Source organism: Saimiri boliviensis, chromosome 3, assembly GCF_048565385.1.
Source record: "Saimiri boliviensis isolate mSaiBol1 chromosome 3, mSaiBol1.pri, whole genome shotgun sequence".
NCBI lineage: Eukaryota > Metazoa > Chordata > Mammalia > Primates > Cebidae > Saimiri > Saimiri boliviensis.
In genome coordinates this window covers 66944164-66959545 of record NC_133451.1, presented here as the reverse complement: position 1 = coordinate 66959545, position 15382 = coordinate 66944164, and the positions used below count along the sequence as shown (strand labels likewise).

Genomic DNA, 15382 nt, shown 5'->3' with positions numbered 1-15382 from the left:
GTAAGTGGCTTCTTGAACAAACTGGGCAAAAAATATGGTAGCCCTGAAACAAAAATACACGTTAATGCTTAAGGAACAGACTTGTAGCAAGCTTATTTTTCTCAAATATAGTTTTTTGTTTCATTTTCTATTTATGTTGTAACCTGTTTAGATATTTGTTTTTAACAATTATGTAAAAGTAGCATCTAGTCATCCGAAAAGAAACTTCACTCTTTTTTCTTGTTTTCTTTTCCCTTAAATATACGTATAGATGTTAAAGACCAGAATAAGTGGATTTCCCATAACAATGGTTCATCCTTTTGTAACCACCCATCTGCTGCAATGCACCCATAACTGAGGGTATCTTTATTATTTATAGTTACCATAACTGTAACTGTACCCTCATTTACAGCTATGGTAATTGTAAATAGTAAATTGTATCTATTTTATTATTGCAATTACCATAAATAAAGGTATCTGTATTATTTAGAGTTACCATAATTGTAACTGTACCCTCAGTTACAGTTATGGTAACTGTAAATAATAAACTGTATATTATTATTACAATTACCATAACTGAGGGTATCTATATTATTTACAGTTACTTTTAAATTTAAGCAAAAAATAGGTCATTAGACAGACCTCTGATGGTGTCTACTCCGAGTATAATCAAGGTCTAAAATTCAAGACTACAGTGCTCATGGATCGACTCAAAGCAGTCCTCGTGCAGGTTTGAATTTGCAAAGTGTAACAACAACATACTACTTTAAGTTATTCATTAGAAATTTAATAAATCTGGAATGGAAAGACATCCAAGAGACAAATATACTCTCCACAAATAAAAAAAACTAGAATATTTCATCACCTATGATTTGCTGCTAAGATTTAAATAGGACATAGAAAAAGAAAACATTGTAATATCACCCTATTGGTATTAACGAGAAAAATTCCTGAATTAGTATATGACTGTCACTGATCAGACACTAATCTTCAGTTTCTAAAATCCAATTTGGTTTGCCACATGTGATTTCAAGGAATCTAGGGGTTACTGTGTAAGGCATTAGTCATCAGCTTAACCTCTTGAACATCAAGTTGATATTCAGTATGAGTAACTTTTCTTGAAATTGTCCAAATTGCTTTTGTGCTTTTAAGAACTCATAGGGCCACCCAATTTTATTTAGTTATTTACTTATCATTGCTTTGCACATTTAAAGTACATGGATATAAGCGAAACTTACAGATCAGTTAAATTTATCTCTGCCGTACATTGGTAAGAATCCAATATGGAAGCTGGAAAGCAAAATAAACTTTATGAAATGTGTTTTCGACTGCAACCAGGAAAATAATCATTGTTACATATGAATGTTTGTATTTCAGTTAGAACTGTATAGTTTTAGAACTAAAAGAACATTAGGGATAACCTAAGCATCTGAATTTTATACCTGAGAAAACTAGGAAACTAAGGAATGAAGTTAACAAGCATAATTCATAGTAGATCTAACACTAAAATCCAGATTTTGTCTTCCAGTTGTTTGGTTTTCCCCTGTACTATAGTGCTGTAATTGTCCTGAAAATCAAATGGTTAAAAATGTATTTCAGGCATTCTTTTGAACATAGTTAAACAACAGTTTACCATTCATATCCCAGTCACAGTGTTTCTTCTTCAGACTGTCACATAATGACCCATTTTTTCTGTATTAAAAATAAAGATGTTACTTATTTTACTAGTCTAGGGAGTTTTCTATGTGAAAGAGCATAATTCTGGCTTCTTCAAGATAAAATTTTATTTATTCACATGTATGTACATATATGTGCATATAACTAATTTTTCAAAGTTAATACGTGTATCAGTTAAATAAATGTGTAAAAATTTATTCAACATGGAACATACAAACCATTCATTTGTCATGCTAAGCACTACTGTAATTTTGTAAACTCTTATAAAGTTACAAGTTTATCTTTCACTTAAATATATCCACCAGTTAAATATTTTTCTCCATATGGAATAATAAATATTATAAATAAATCAAGACAAATGAATAAATGCAAATTTTATAATTTTAAAATTTTGATATAGAGAAAAGACTAAAAAGAAAAACACAAAATATCTCACCTATTCCATATTCATTTCTAAGTGGTGTTCTGGATTCAGTATAATTTAGTAAGAAAATTAAAAAAATGGATCCCACCCACTTCATGGTGGCTATTTTGTTATTGGCAGTGGTGGAAGCAGAATATGGAAAATCATGCTGAAATTCTTTTATACTCTTTTCAGGCAATGCCTGTTAACTAGTAACCTTTTGTTGGTATATCTGTTACTGTATGATATGTCCTTAGGTTGAGAATGGGGCATTTGCCAATAATTAACAGCTTAGCAGTTATTTGTATTTTATGTTCAAGGACACAGACCTCTTTGGGATGCAAAAAAAATTGCAAATGTGTTTCATTTTGCAAATGTAACAAATATTCTTCACAAACTACAGAATATTCAAAGGATGACTTGTCTCTAAGTTGCAAAATAATTAATTCATCTCAAATTAAGAAGATAATGAAGCCATAAAGACACAGGATTTGGTATGCAATTCATTTAAATACATTAATTCTTTAAAACTATTAAATGCCTGTTATATGCCAGGCACACAACACATTGTCTGACCAATTCAGACTTTTCATTTTGCAGATATAACTAATATCCTCAAACTACAGAATATTCAAAGAGAAGACTTTTCCCTAAGTTGCAGAATAATTAATTCACCTCAAATTATCATTGCTTGATAATTATGTTGTTATTGTTTAGCTCAAAAACACTTTTCACTTAATATATATGTTGTAAGGTACATTTTTAAGTATTTAGTATACAACGTATTGCTTAACATAGAAAACATAGAGCTCAAACCTAATGAACCAGGTCCTATAAGAATTTTATTTGCACCTGTGTCATCGTGAAGTGGGTCATCTGCATCATTCATTTAGCAACTCAAGATGATGCTGTTAATAATAACTGATGGATGCTTATAAACTCCACCTGGTTCTAAGAGTGGTACACCCACTCTTTTTTTTTTTTTTTTTTTTTTTTTGCAGCACTGGGATTATTTGCCTATTTATTCTAATCATCTCCTTTCTCTAGTAACACTTCAATATCACATTCATGCAGTTTATGCTTTTAGAATTTGAGGAAAAAGTTTTGTGGGTTTTTCTTATATTTTACTATGCCATGTCTTATTTTTAGGCACAGCATTTAGGCTGTTGAAGAAAGGATGTGAAAATGTTTGGGGAAGGGTTCTCCAATATGTAAAGATGTGAAATGTAAGACAGGTACTTTGCATGTGGTTCACCTCCTATCCTCCCTGTCTATGAGGGTTCCCAATCTTGACTACGCATTAGAATCACTGGGGCATCTTTTTAAATTCCAAATGTCTAGTCTGTAACCCAGATCAATTAAATCAGAATCTGTGGATTTGGGACACAGGCACCCGTATTTTCAAAAGCTTCACAGGTGTTTTATTATTCTAAAGGTAAGTTTATAAAACCAAATGACCCACACCAGGAAATAAATTCATATGTACATTCATAAAGTAGGATGATATATAGCCATCAAAATAATATCATGGAAGAATATTTAATAAAATAGAAATATGCTCATAATACATTGCTAACTGAAAAACAGGATGAAACAATATATAAAGAGTGGTCTCATTTGTGTATCTTTGTAGCTCCTCTGTACTCCTTTTACCCTCTAAAACAAGTGTAGAATAAAAGACAGAAATAATGGACCACAAAGTTTTAATATTGGGGTTCTCTAGATGGTGAGATAAGTGAATTTAATTCTACCTCTCTCTCAAAACTTCTTCAATCAAGGACAATATGCAATTTTAAACATAGAATTTTTAAATCAGCTAAGTACAGTACTTAAAAATATATACTGCAAGCTACTGGGGCACACATTTAAACAAAACGGGTTTACCATCTGTAGCACTTCCAGCAAATACAACCATTTATCATAGAATAAACAAGGTCTTCAATGCTAATCAAGTAAAATTCCCATTCATTTGTTAGTTTTTGTTCATTTTCTGCTACAATGTGGCTATCATAAGTTTTGTCTCCTAAGAAACACATTAACAAAACAGACTTTGCTCAGGCACTCTCCAGAAGAGTTAGCACCAGCCTTCTCTATCCATTTGGATTCCAGGACGGTATTTGTAAAGTTCAGATCTCCTACACTTCCTCAAAGGGACTTTACTCAGATATGTGAAAGCCAAAGTATTTGTTACTGAAAAGCAGTAGTCATGAAGCATTAGTTAAGAAGAACTGAAATGGAGTTTTATGAAGCAAACTACATAAGCTTGCCCAAGCATGAGCGAAATATCCCAAAGCCTTTCACAGTGCCTGGTTCATAGTCAGGACTCAGAAACATTTGCTGAATGAATAACAAATGTATTTGTTCAAAACAAGGGTTTAAGGTAAAGAAAGGGGTTACATTTGGCAAATCCCAGATTCTATAGTGTCTGAAATCTTTATAACTTTACAAAACATATTTCAGGTTTTCGGATGTGTGTGTGTGTGTGCACACGCGCATATAATCTGCAAGGGCAAGTAATCCATTCTGATCATCCCATCAAAAGATTGGAGGGGACAAACGTAAAAATGCCTGGCAAACAGTAGGGCTTTACTAAATTATGACTTTCAATATTACAAATATACATATATAGGCACATAACTACAAATGATATGTACGCATCAAGCCAATGTGTGTTGTGTCGGCCACCACTTTATCAAGATGCCCATGAGACTACACTAGAGTAATAACCTTTCTATCAGTCCAGGTCCTATTTGGACCTTTCCTGTGATATTAATGCTGGTTTTGTGTCATCCTCCAATCTCTTTTCATATTCTGCCTTACTGAGCAGATGTCTGCTATTTCATGCCATATGATCAGAGAGGGAGTGTAGTACCGTATTAAGCATGTGAAGTTGGGGAACAGATTTGAATTTTTGCCCTATCACTTAGCTACATGACTTTGGGTGAGTTAATTAATTTTTCTGGGCTTTATCTTAATCATCTATAAAATGATAGTGATAGTACCTCCTTCATGGTTAAATGAGGATTAAATAAACTAATAAATATAAATGCCTCAGAACAAGATCTGGCACAAAGTGGCACTCCATAGATGGCATTTTATTTATTCATTCAACAAATGTTACATCTGCATTCCAGGCACTGTTCTCGGATGGGGATAATCAGTAATAAGAAATAGACACCCTCCAGCTCTTGTTGATCTTACCGCCTAATCAGAGAAACAGACAATTATATCAGGAATCACAACATGATGTAATGGATACTGTGTTAAGTAGAATGAAAAGAAGACCTCCTGACATCCTTGGAGGGATCAGCTAAGGCTTCCTAGAGAAAGTAACGTCTTAGTGTAGATCTGAAAGAAAATTAGAAGTGGGCCAAATAAAGAGGGAGGGCATAGTGTTCCAGGAAAATGTAAAAGGCAGTGGAAAGGCCAACTGGTAAGGAAGAACAAGGTACAGTTAAGGAATGAGAGAAAATGCATTTTCAAAGAGGCACAAAGTTTAATAGCAGAACGTACTAGATATAGGGAAATTCTGGCAAGTTGGCAAGGGCCACATCTCAAAGACTTCTAGGGCTATAATAGACAACAAAAGGGAGCCAATAAAAATCCTATTTGTATTTTGAAACTGTCTCTTGGTTTCAAAAGCGGATAAGACTATGATAAGGAGACAAGTTAGGAAGTTTTCACAATAATACTGTCAAATAAATGGCCTGGATGACAGCTCTGGGTAAAGTTGAGTGGTATGAATGAGATAAAGTCAAAGACTTAGTAACTAAGTACATTTTCAGTTTGGGATATATTGAGTTTAAGATAAAGTGACCAGTTTACCCAAACAGTCCTGGCTCTATGCCTATTGACATAGTGTAATTATTAATCAGGCTGTCTTTTCACTCTCATCTCCCCATAGGTGAGATGAGTACCTATGCTCATCCCATGGGCTAAATGTAATTAAATCTTAAGGAACAAGAGGACCCTATGGCTACAGGACACATTATAGGAACATCCAAGGCAAAACTCCCTGGTTTGCATGTTGAAACGTTTTTAAGCCCTCCAAGTGAAGAGGTTGACGTGCATTTGAATACCACTTTTTATCTTCTGGAACAAGATTGAGGTTAGACATAAGTATTTGGGAATCATAAGCTTGTAGACAGTTATTATAACCATGTGAGTGGTTGAGAAAAATAGATGGTAGTGAAAAGAGAACTGTGAATAACACCAAATTTTCCAAGACAAGCAATAAAGAGGAGCTTTGAGCCAGAGTTTGCATACTAATGGCAAACAATCCTCTATCTATATGTGTTATTGCTCAAAGTTTAGTGCTAGGTACAGAGGTCACAGCCATGTTTTTCCATTGATGTAATTCTGATTCCGTTTACTTTTCATAAGTCTGTGAAACTGCTCAGATGCAACATGGAACAGTAAACTGAACTTTGGTATCAGAAAGATTCAAATCTAATTCTAATCTAATTGTCTTATGGTCAACTATTAGCTATATGACATTAGGCAAATCTAATCTGATTCTGAATTTTCTCACATGTCATGAAAATGATCTTTCACTTGAAGTTTATTTGGATATACGAATGGAATAATATCTTCTGAATGCCTAGTACCTACAGACATTAAAATCTGACAGTAATTATTATCATTGTTAGCATGGTATTTTGTCAAATGTTAGATATATTCTTCAGAGCCGTCGAACTATACATGTGGGTTGTGAGAACATTTTTTTTTCCTCACTGTTTCTGAGATCCTTTTCATTTTTTGTTTGCTGGTTTGGATGGCTAGTTGTTTGAAAATGTTTTCAAATCTTCACTCTCCTTCTCCATCAATGCTTGAGAAAAACTGTACCCAACCCTCAAGGTCTATTCAAATAATTATCCATGAATGTATTTCTGATTAGTCCCTACCTAAAGAAAAGCCCTATCACCTTTGACAACTTATAAAACCTTTTAGATTATTTTCTCATGGAACTTCTTCCTTGATGGTATATCATAGTCATTTGTAAGCTATGTAATTATTCCTGGACCATTAATTTTATAAAATCAAAGACTCATCATTGTGATTCTTGTGACCCCTAACAGGACATCTGTCACAAGAATAAATAAATAGAAATAAATATCTTTATAAATAGAAATTGAATGGCACCACCCCTACACCCAGATTGTTGTACTCAGGATTTATGCACGAATTGTCCTTATTCATTCATTGATACAGATGAATGACACATCTCTCATACTTGGCTCACCATAGAACATTATCGAAATGTTTATATTTATATTTTCTCAGATATTCAAGATCCAGAGGGCCCAGAACAGATCTAAAAAGAGGACAGTACCTAGGTCCTTGGGAGAAAGTCAGTGAACCCTAAGTTGCAGAGTTTAAAATAAGCGCCATAGAACAGTTATAACCCAAATGTGATGAGATGGATATCCTCAAAGTCCTTCAGCCCACAGCGTCCCCTGTTCCTTAATACTTAAGAAAGGAAAGGGAGAGAGAGAAAGCACGTTTAGCCCAGTGCTCATCCCACCTATAGGGAGAAAACAGAATTACTACTGCCACCCCTACCCCCATATTTCTAAGAATTCAGTGATAAGGGAATAAGGACTGCATTTATCCTTGAGATTACTAGTTCTTATCTTCTATTGCTGCAAAATTCTCTTTACCATTGCTCTGTCTTTTCTCCTGTACATGCTATTTCTTCCCTGCCCTAAACCCCAGATCAGATAGTCCCCAATCACTTTTTCAAAGAACATCTACCACAAGTTTGTATCAAGGAACTAGACATAAAGCATGAAAAGATCTTTTCCATTCATATAAACACCACCTGACTCTCTTCATGTAGAGCCCTGATCGACCCACTTCTTGCTTGCTGTCTCTCTCTGTCCTTTCTTAATGTCTTCCCATCCAGCCCAGCTTCTACACTCCCCTCCTATTACTGCTTTTAGGCAGAACAAACTATCCCTCCCTTTGTTTAATTTGAGCCTATCTATCTGAATCATGCTCTAGAGTATGAGATTTCACCTTTCCCATCTGTTGCCCCCAAAAAGCTATCTTACTTAAAAATAAAGAAAAATTTATTTGCTTAAAAAAGACTATTTCCCTTTATTAAACAGATCTTGTCCCTGGTTTGTAGAGGAAAATAAATATTTTTTTCCCCTCCTACACAGGAACAAACTGAAAGGAATCAGTCAGATTAGGCAACCAATTTTGCCTGCCAAACTTAAAAGGACAGAAGTGCCTCAAGGTCAGCAAGGTGAACTAAGACATCAATACGGGTCATACAGAGACAGAGCAAAGTAAGTCAAGAGCCAACTGGAAATAAATTTTACAAAAATCTATGTTCCATTAACAGCATTTCTTTTCTGTGAGTTGACTGCTTATGCTAGGCTGGGCATAGCTCCTTAAAACAGCAGAACTGGTCCACATGCTCAAATAGACTGTCAACTACTTGAGAGAAACACACTTTGAAAGCATCTCCTAGAACAATAACTTGCACAGAAAAAGCACTTCCTAGATCTTTTTTATAATAACTTTTTCATATGGAGTCCTTCTCTTCCCAGCTTCTATAGCAATGACGGGGTATGAGAAATAACAAAGGGGGTCCACGGCCATCTGCCATCATCAGCATCATTGCTGAATATGAATACTCCCTTTTCTTAATGTCTTAGTCCATTAGTTCATTTGTGCTGCTATAAAAAAACAATTGAAACTGGGTAAGTTGAAAACAACAAAAATGTATTTCTCACAGTTCCAGAGACTGGGAAGTCCAAGATTAAGGTACCAGCAGGATCTATGTCTGATGAGGACTGTTTCTATTCAGGTGTCCCCACAAGGCAGAAGGAAGGGAATGCCAAAGGGGCACTAGAGCACTCCCTTCAGCTTCTTTTATAAGAGAATTAATCCAACCATGAGTGTGTACTAATCACGTCCCAAAAGACCTCACCTCTTATTACTATCACACTGGATATTATGTTCCAACTTGTGAATTTTGGAGTGACACATACATTTAAACTATAGCATTTCACAAGTTTGAGTAATGGCTCATTATTGTAGAAGTTTTAGGAGAAATCCCTTACTTGGTCAAGAGATTTCACTGTCTGTTATGGACTAGATATTTGCATCTCTCACTTCCCCCTACCAAATTCGTATGTTGAAGCCCTAACCCTCAACGTGAGGATTCTTGCAGACGGAGTCTTTAGGAGGTAATTAGGGTTAGATGAGATCAGGAGAGCAGGAGCTTCAGAATGAGATTGCCAACCCTATAATGTTAAAGAGCTTGCTTGCTCTCTCCACCATATGAGGACATAGCAAGAAGGTGGCCAACTGTAAGCCTAGAATGGAGCCTTCGCCAGAAACCAAACTTTGCCAGAATCTTGATCATAAACTTTCCAGCCTCCAGAACTATGAGAAAATTGATTATGTTGTTTAAGTCACCCAGGGTATGGTATTTTGTTTTGGCAGCCTGAGAAGACTAAGACACAGGCACACAGACACACACACATACACAGCAGGGTGGTGGGGGGGGGTGGGGACGGGGTTGGGAAGAGAGAGAGAGAGAGAACTGTCAAAATATATAGAATAAAAACTAGAATGATTATTTATTATTCTTAAGCAAGTCATGCCACTTCCCAGAAGATAGATTATCTATTTCTAAACAAGGTCTGTTTTATTTAAAGAAATGCTCTTATTTTTGATGTTCTTAAAAAAGAATAAGAGCATATGTGCTGTCTTTTATTCTGCGGGATGTAAGAAATTTGTGAGTGGATTTCTCTGTGGCCTCACAATTTCTGTCATGAAAAAAGTCAGACGCTAGGTCAGAACAAATCTCCACTGCCATTCTCAATGCCTGCTGGTCATCTTTGCACTGAGGCAGTATTGTCCAAACAAGGCATCTGTTGTCTGCTCCATCACAAAGTTAGGGGGCCAGCTGTATCATCCAAGACTGTTCTGAGTATAGAAGAGCCAATCCTTCAGGCAGTGGAAAGAATAAGTAGAGCTAATAATTGGGTATTGTTTATGGTATTTCACTTATAGTTTTTCTATCACAGTTTTTAAAACCAAGACATCATCTTTCCTACACTGAAGAAGTATCCTAATTTTGACACATATTCTTCTTGGCAGCCATTGGAGCTAAACTGTGCACTCTTCTTCTTGGTAGCCTCTGCTCTAATGTCCCAGTGCCAAGCCCAAAGAGACAGGCAAGCCTCATTGGAAGCTTTGGAGCATGCGTCTGCCTTGAAGGTGTCATCTTCCATCACTTGAAGATGTGTGTGACTCCCAATACTCAACTGGATGGCTCTTCAAGTCACCAACCAATGACTCCATCTTAAGTAGATGAGAGCCTCTCCCCACACAAACAGAATGAACTCCCTATATTTGGTATTACAACACCACTTACTTCAATTCTTATTTCAAATAGCTCCTTATTTCAATTCTTCCCATGAGACTCTTAGCTGGGTTTTTAAGGAAACAATCTCCAGGGTGCAGATATCAATTGACTGAATGAATAAAGATTTTTGCAACAAAAAGAACTGAGTGAGACATGAGTGGAGACAGAGAGTAAATACAGAAAAGTAATTTGTTCATTCGCATGCAGTATTTTTCAGATCCAAGTAACTCCTTCACACTCTAGTGCTGAAGAAATTACACAGCACGCACATGAATTAAGTAAAATGGGCAAAATGACTGTTACTCCCCCTGGACATCAACCATCACACGTAACATTTTATAAACATAAAATCTTCCGTTGGTCAGAAGAGTCTATGTTTCCCAAAAGATAAATCTCAAAATGCCAAAGTTCTTTTTTTGGTGCCATCCATGTATTCATGTATTTATTCATCAGTTACTCACACAAGAGAGATGATTTAGGTAATTCTGGACCAGTTAAAGTGATACAAAAGTGATGCTGCCATGTGAGACATTGCTAGGTCTGCCAGCTTTGGGTGTGCAGCTTTTGAGGCACCTTAATTTGGAGAAATGTTTCTTATTCACATTTTTAAAATAAAATGAATCATGGTTATTTTCTTAAAGCACAAATTTTCATGATTCAAATTTTTATAAAATTCAGTTTATTATATTTGTTATTTTGGAAGTCCAGGAAATTATTATAAATCAGGATTCTGTGATTTGTAGTTTAGAATATTTAAAGCCCATGGTATAAATCAATTTATTCATCTAATTTTAATTGCATACTCAGTGTGTACCAGGTTACTCTAAGTAGCAGGGGAGACACATGGACTTCTAATTCGTGATCCCTGCAGATGAGAAACACTATCTAGTTGAAGAGAGAGAGAAAGATATAATGAACTCATACCATTAAATGAGTCAGCTTTCAGGGGTCAGAACTTCCTGTGTTCAAATTCAAGCCCTAGGACTCAGATCATATATATTTAAAATGGATATAAAGTCTACAATAATTATAATAAAATATAAATGTGGATATTAATATGAATTTTTGAAAAGAATGTGAGCACTGTAGTAAGTCAGGTTCAAAGAGTCAAAGACCATCAGGAAAGAAATAACAAGCTCTATTTAGAAAAGTTTCCTCAAAGAAAATAACATCTCAGCTGGATTAAACAGATAAAAAAGAGAAAAAAAGACATTCCAGGTAGAAGGAACCCATGTAGGGAGGCATGAAAAGCATGTGTGCTAATGAACAGTGAAGTTTAAACTGATTAGGATATTGAAGGCAGGAAGTAAAAAGAGATTGGAAGGGTAGTCAGGTCTGGACTTTATAAAGTAATTAAGAGCAAAGAGAGTTGTTAGGTCAAAAGGGAAGGGTAGGATTGATGGGCTTCCATGTGTAGTTTCTGTATATCCAGCACATCTGTCATAAAATTGTTGTCTTATGATAATCTCAGCTGCCCTTTAATAAATATAATCTCTAAAATGTCAATAATAGTAATAAAAATAACTGAGCCCATGTTGCTAAATTCCAGGAGGCACCCTTCACATTTTATTTTACATTAATTTGATTTCCTCAGCAGTAGCATGTACTCATGTAAAGTATATTAATTTAGTCTATTAAGATTTAGAATAAGAAATGGATAAATTCCTGGACACCTGCATCCTCCCAAGCCTAAACCCGGAAGAAGCCGAAACCCTGAATAGACCAATAACATGGTCTGAAGTCGAGGCAGCAATAAAGAGCCTACCACCCAAAAAAAGCCCAGGTCCAGATGGGTTCACAGCCGAATTCTACCAGACATACAGAAAAGAGCTGATACCATTCCTTCTGAAACTATTCCAGACAATCCAAAAAGAGGGAATCCTTCCCAAATCATTTTATGAGACAAACATCATCCTGATACCAAAACCCAGCAGAGACTCAACAAGAAAAGAAAATTTCAGGCCAATATCCATGACGAACATAGATGCAAAAAACTTCAATAAAATACTGGCAAACCGATTGCAGCAGCATATCAAAAAGCTCATCCACCATGATCAAGTAGGATTCATCCTAGGGATGCAAGGCTGGTTCAACATACGCAAGTCCATAAACATAATTCACCACATAAACAGAACCAAAGACAAAAACCACATGATTATCTCGATTGATGCAGAGAAGGCTTTTGACAAAATTCAACAACCCTTTATGCTAAAAACCCTCAATAAACTAGGTATTGATGGAACGTATCTCAAAACAATAAAAGCTATTTACGACAAACCAACAGCCAATATCATACTGAATGGGCAAAAACCGGAAGCATTCCCTTTGAAATCTGGCACTAGCCAAGGATGCCCTCTCTCACCACTCCTATTCAATATAGTACTGGAAGTTCTAGCCAGAGCAATCAGGCAAGAAAAAGAAATAAAGGGTATCCAAATTGGAAAGGAGGAAATCAAATTGTCTCTATTTGCAGATGACATGATTGTATATCTGGAAGACCCCATCATCTCAGCCCAAAATCTCCTGAAACTGATAAACAACTTCAGCAAAGTCTCAAGATACAAAATCAACGTGCAAAAATCACAAGCATTCCTATACACCAGTAACACACTTAAAGAGAGCCAAATCAAGAACGAACTGCCATTCACAATTGCTACAAAGAGAATAAAATACCTAGGAATACAACTAACAAGGAACGTAAAGGACCTCTTCAAGGAGAACTACAAGCCATTGCTCAACGAAATAAGAGAGGATACAAACAGATGGAGAAACGTTCCATGTTCATGGTTAGGAAGAATCAACATCGTGAAAATGGCCATACTGCCCAAAGTAATTTACAGATTCAACGCTATTCCCATCAAGCTACCAATGACCTTCACAGAACTGGAAAAAAAAACACCTTAAACTTCATATGGAACCAAAAGAGAGCCCGCATAGCCAAGTCAATTCTAAGCAAAAAGAACAAAGCAGGAGGCATCACACTACCGGACTTCAAACTATACTACAGGGCTACAGTAATCAAAACAGCATGGTACTGGTACCAAAACAGAGATATAGACCAATGGAACAGAACAGAGGCCTCACAGGAAATACAACATACCCACAACCATCTGATCTTCGACAAACCTGACAAAAACAAGCAATGGGGAAAGGACTCCCTGTTTAATAAATGGTGTTGGGAAAACTGGCTAGCCATGTGCAGAAAGCAGAAACAGGACCCCTTCCTGACACCTTACACCAAAATTAACTCCAGATGGATTAAAGACTTAAACATCAGACCTAACACCATAAAAACCCTAGAAGAAAATCTAGGCAAAACCATTCAGGACATAGGTGTAGGCAAGGACTTCATGACCAAAACGCCAAAAGCAATGGCAACAAAAGCCAAAATAGACAAATGGGACCTAATCAAACTCCACAGCTTCTGCACGGCAAAAGAAGCAGTCAGTAGAGTGAATCAGCAACCAACAGAATGGGAAAAAATTTTTGCAGCCTACCCATCTGACAAGGGGCTGATATCCAGAATTTACAAAGAACTAAAACAGATCTACAAGAAAAAAACAAACAAGCCCATCCAAAAATGGGCGAAGGATATGAACAGATACTTTACAAAAGAAGACATACAGGAGGCCAACAAACATATGAAAAAATGCTCATCATCACTGGTCATCAGAGAAATGCAAATCAAAACCACATTGAGATACCATCTCACACCAGTTAGAATGGCAATCATTAAAAAATCTGGAAACAACAGATGCTGGAGAGGATGTGGAGAAATAGGAACACTTTTACACTGTTGGTGGGAATGTAAATTAATTCAACCATTGTGGAAGACAGTGTGGCGATTCCTCAAGGACCCAAAAATAGAAATCCCATTTGAGCCAGCAATCCCATTACTGGGTATATATCCAAAGGATTATAAATCATTCTACTATAAGGACACGTGCACACGAATGTTCATTGCAGCACTGTTTACAATAGCAAAGACCTGGAACCAACCCAAATGCCCTTTAGGATGATAGACTGGATAGGGAAAATGTGGTACATATACACCATGAAATATTACGCAGCCATCAAAAACGATGAGTTCACGTCCTTTGTAGGGACATGGATGAACCTGGAAACCATCATTCTCACCAAACTGACACAAGAGCAGAAAATCAAACACCGTATATTCTCACTCATAGGTGGGTGTTGAACAATGAGAACACATGGACACAGGGAGGGGAACACTACACACTGGGGTCCATTGGGGGGAAATGGGGGAGGGACGGGTGTGGGGAGGTGGGAAGAGATAGCATGGGAAGAAATGACAGATACAGGTGAGGGGACGGAAGACAGCAAACCACACTGCCATGTGTGTACCTATGCAACAATCTTGCATGTTCTTCACATGTACCCCAAAACCTAAAATGCAATTAAAATAAAAAAGAAAAACAAAACAAACAAACAAAAAAGATTTAGAATAATGAGTATAGAAGCCAGACTGACGTACTTGCTTACTGTCCAATTGGTGCACATGAAGATTCTTCTTAAGGTTCAGGCACCATCTTTTCCTTTTCAGGTTCAGGCACCATCCCCTGTTGGTACTATCTTCTTTATTGTCAAATGCATCTCATTCCTGGCTAATTTCATATCTCCCATCTCAAGAAAAAAGTAGCAGTGCTGTTATTACTCAAGATACAATGGCATTTTGGAGGTTGTTTATACTGAAACAAATAAATATTCTTGCTCTACAGTTGTCTATTACCTTTTATTTAATTTAAAGCTGGTTACATCATTACTTACATTGCTACATCCAGTGACTCTTGTGTTTCATTGATAATAAGCACAAATGCAAACCCCTGGTCATATTAAATTTACTACTCAGACTTTACAATAAATGAAACAATACGTCTTTTGACTATGTTTTATTCTAAACTCTTAGGACATAATCA

General features: G+C 36.2%; 1 long non-coding RNA gene across 1 annotated transcript; it reads right to left on the bottom strand.

Moving 5' to 3' along the window:
- Positions 1 to 6: 6 nt before the first annotated feature.
- Positions 7 to 15382, bottom strand: LOC141583904 (uncharacterized). Its single transcript, XR_012516743.1, has 3 exons — positions 14941 to 15382; positions 1218 to 1269; positions 7 to 43 (listed from the first exon to the last, which is right to left on the bottom strand). It is a non-coding gene; the product is annotated as an uncharacterized LOC141583904 (long non-coding RNA).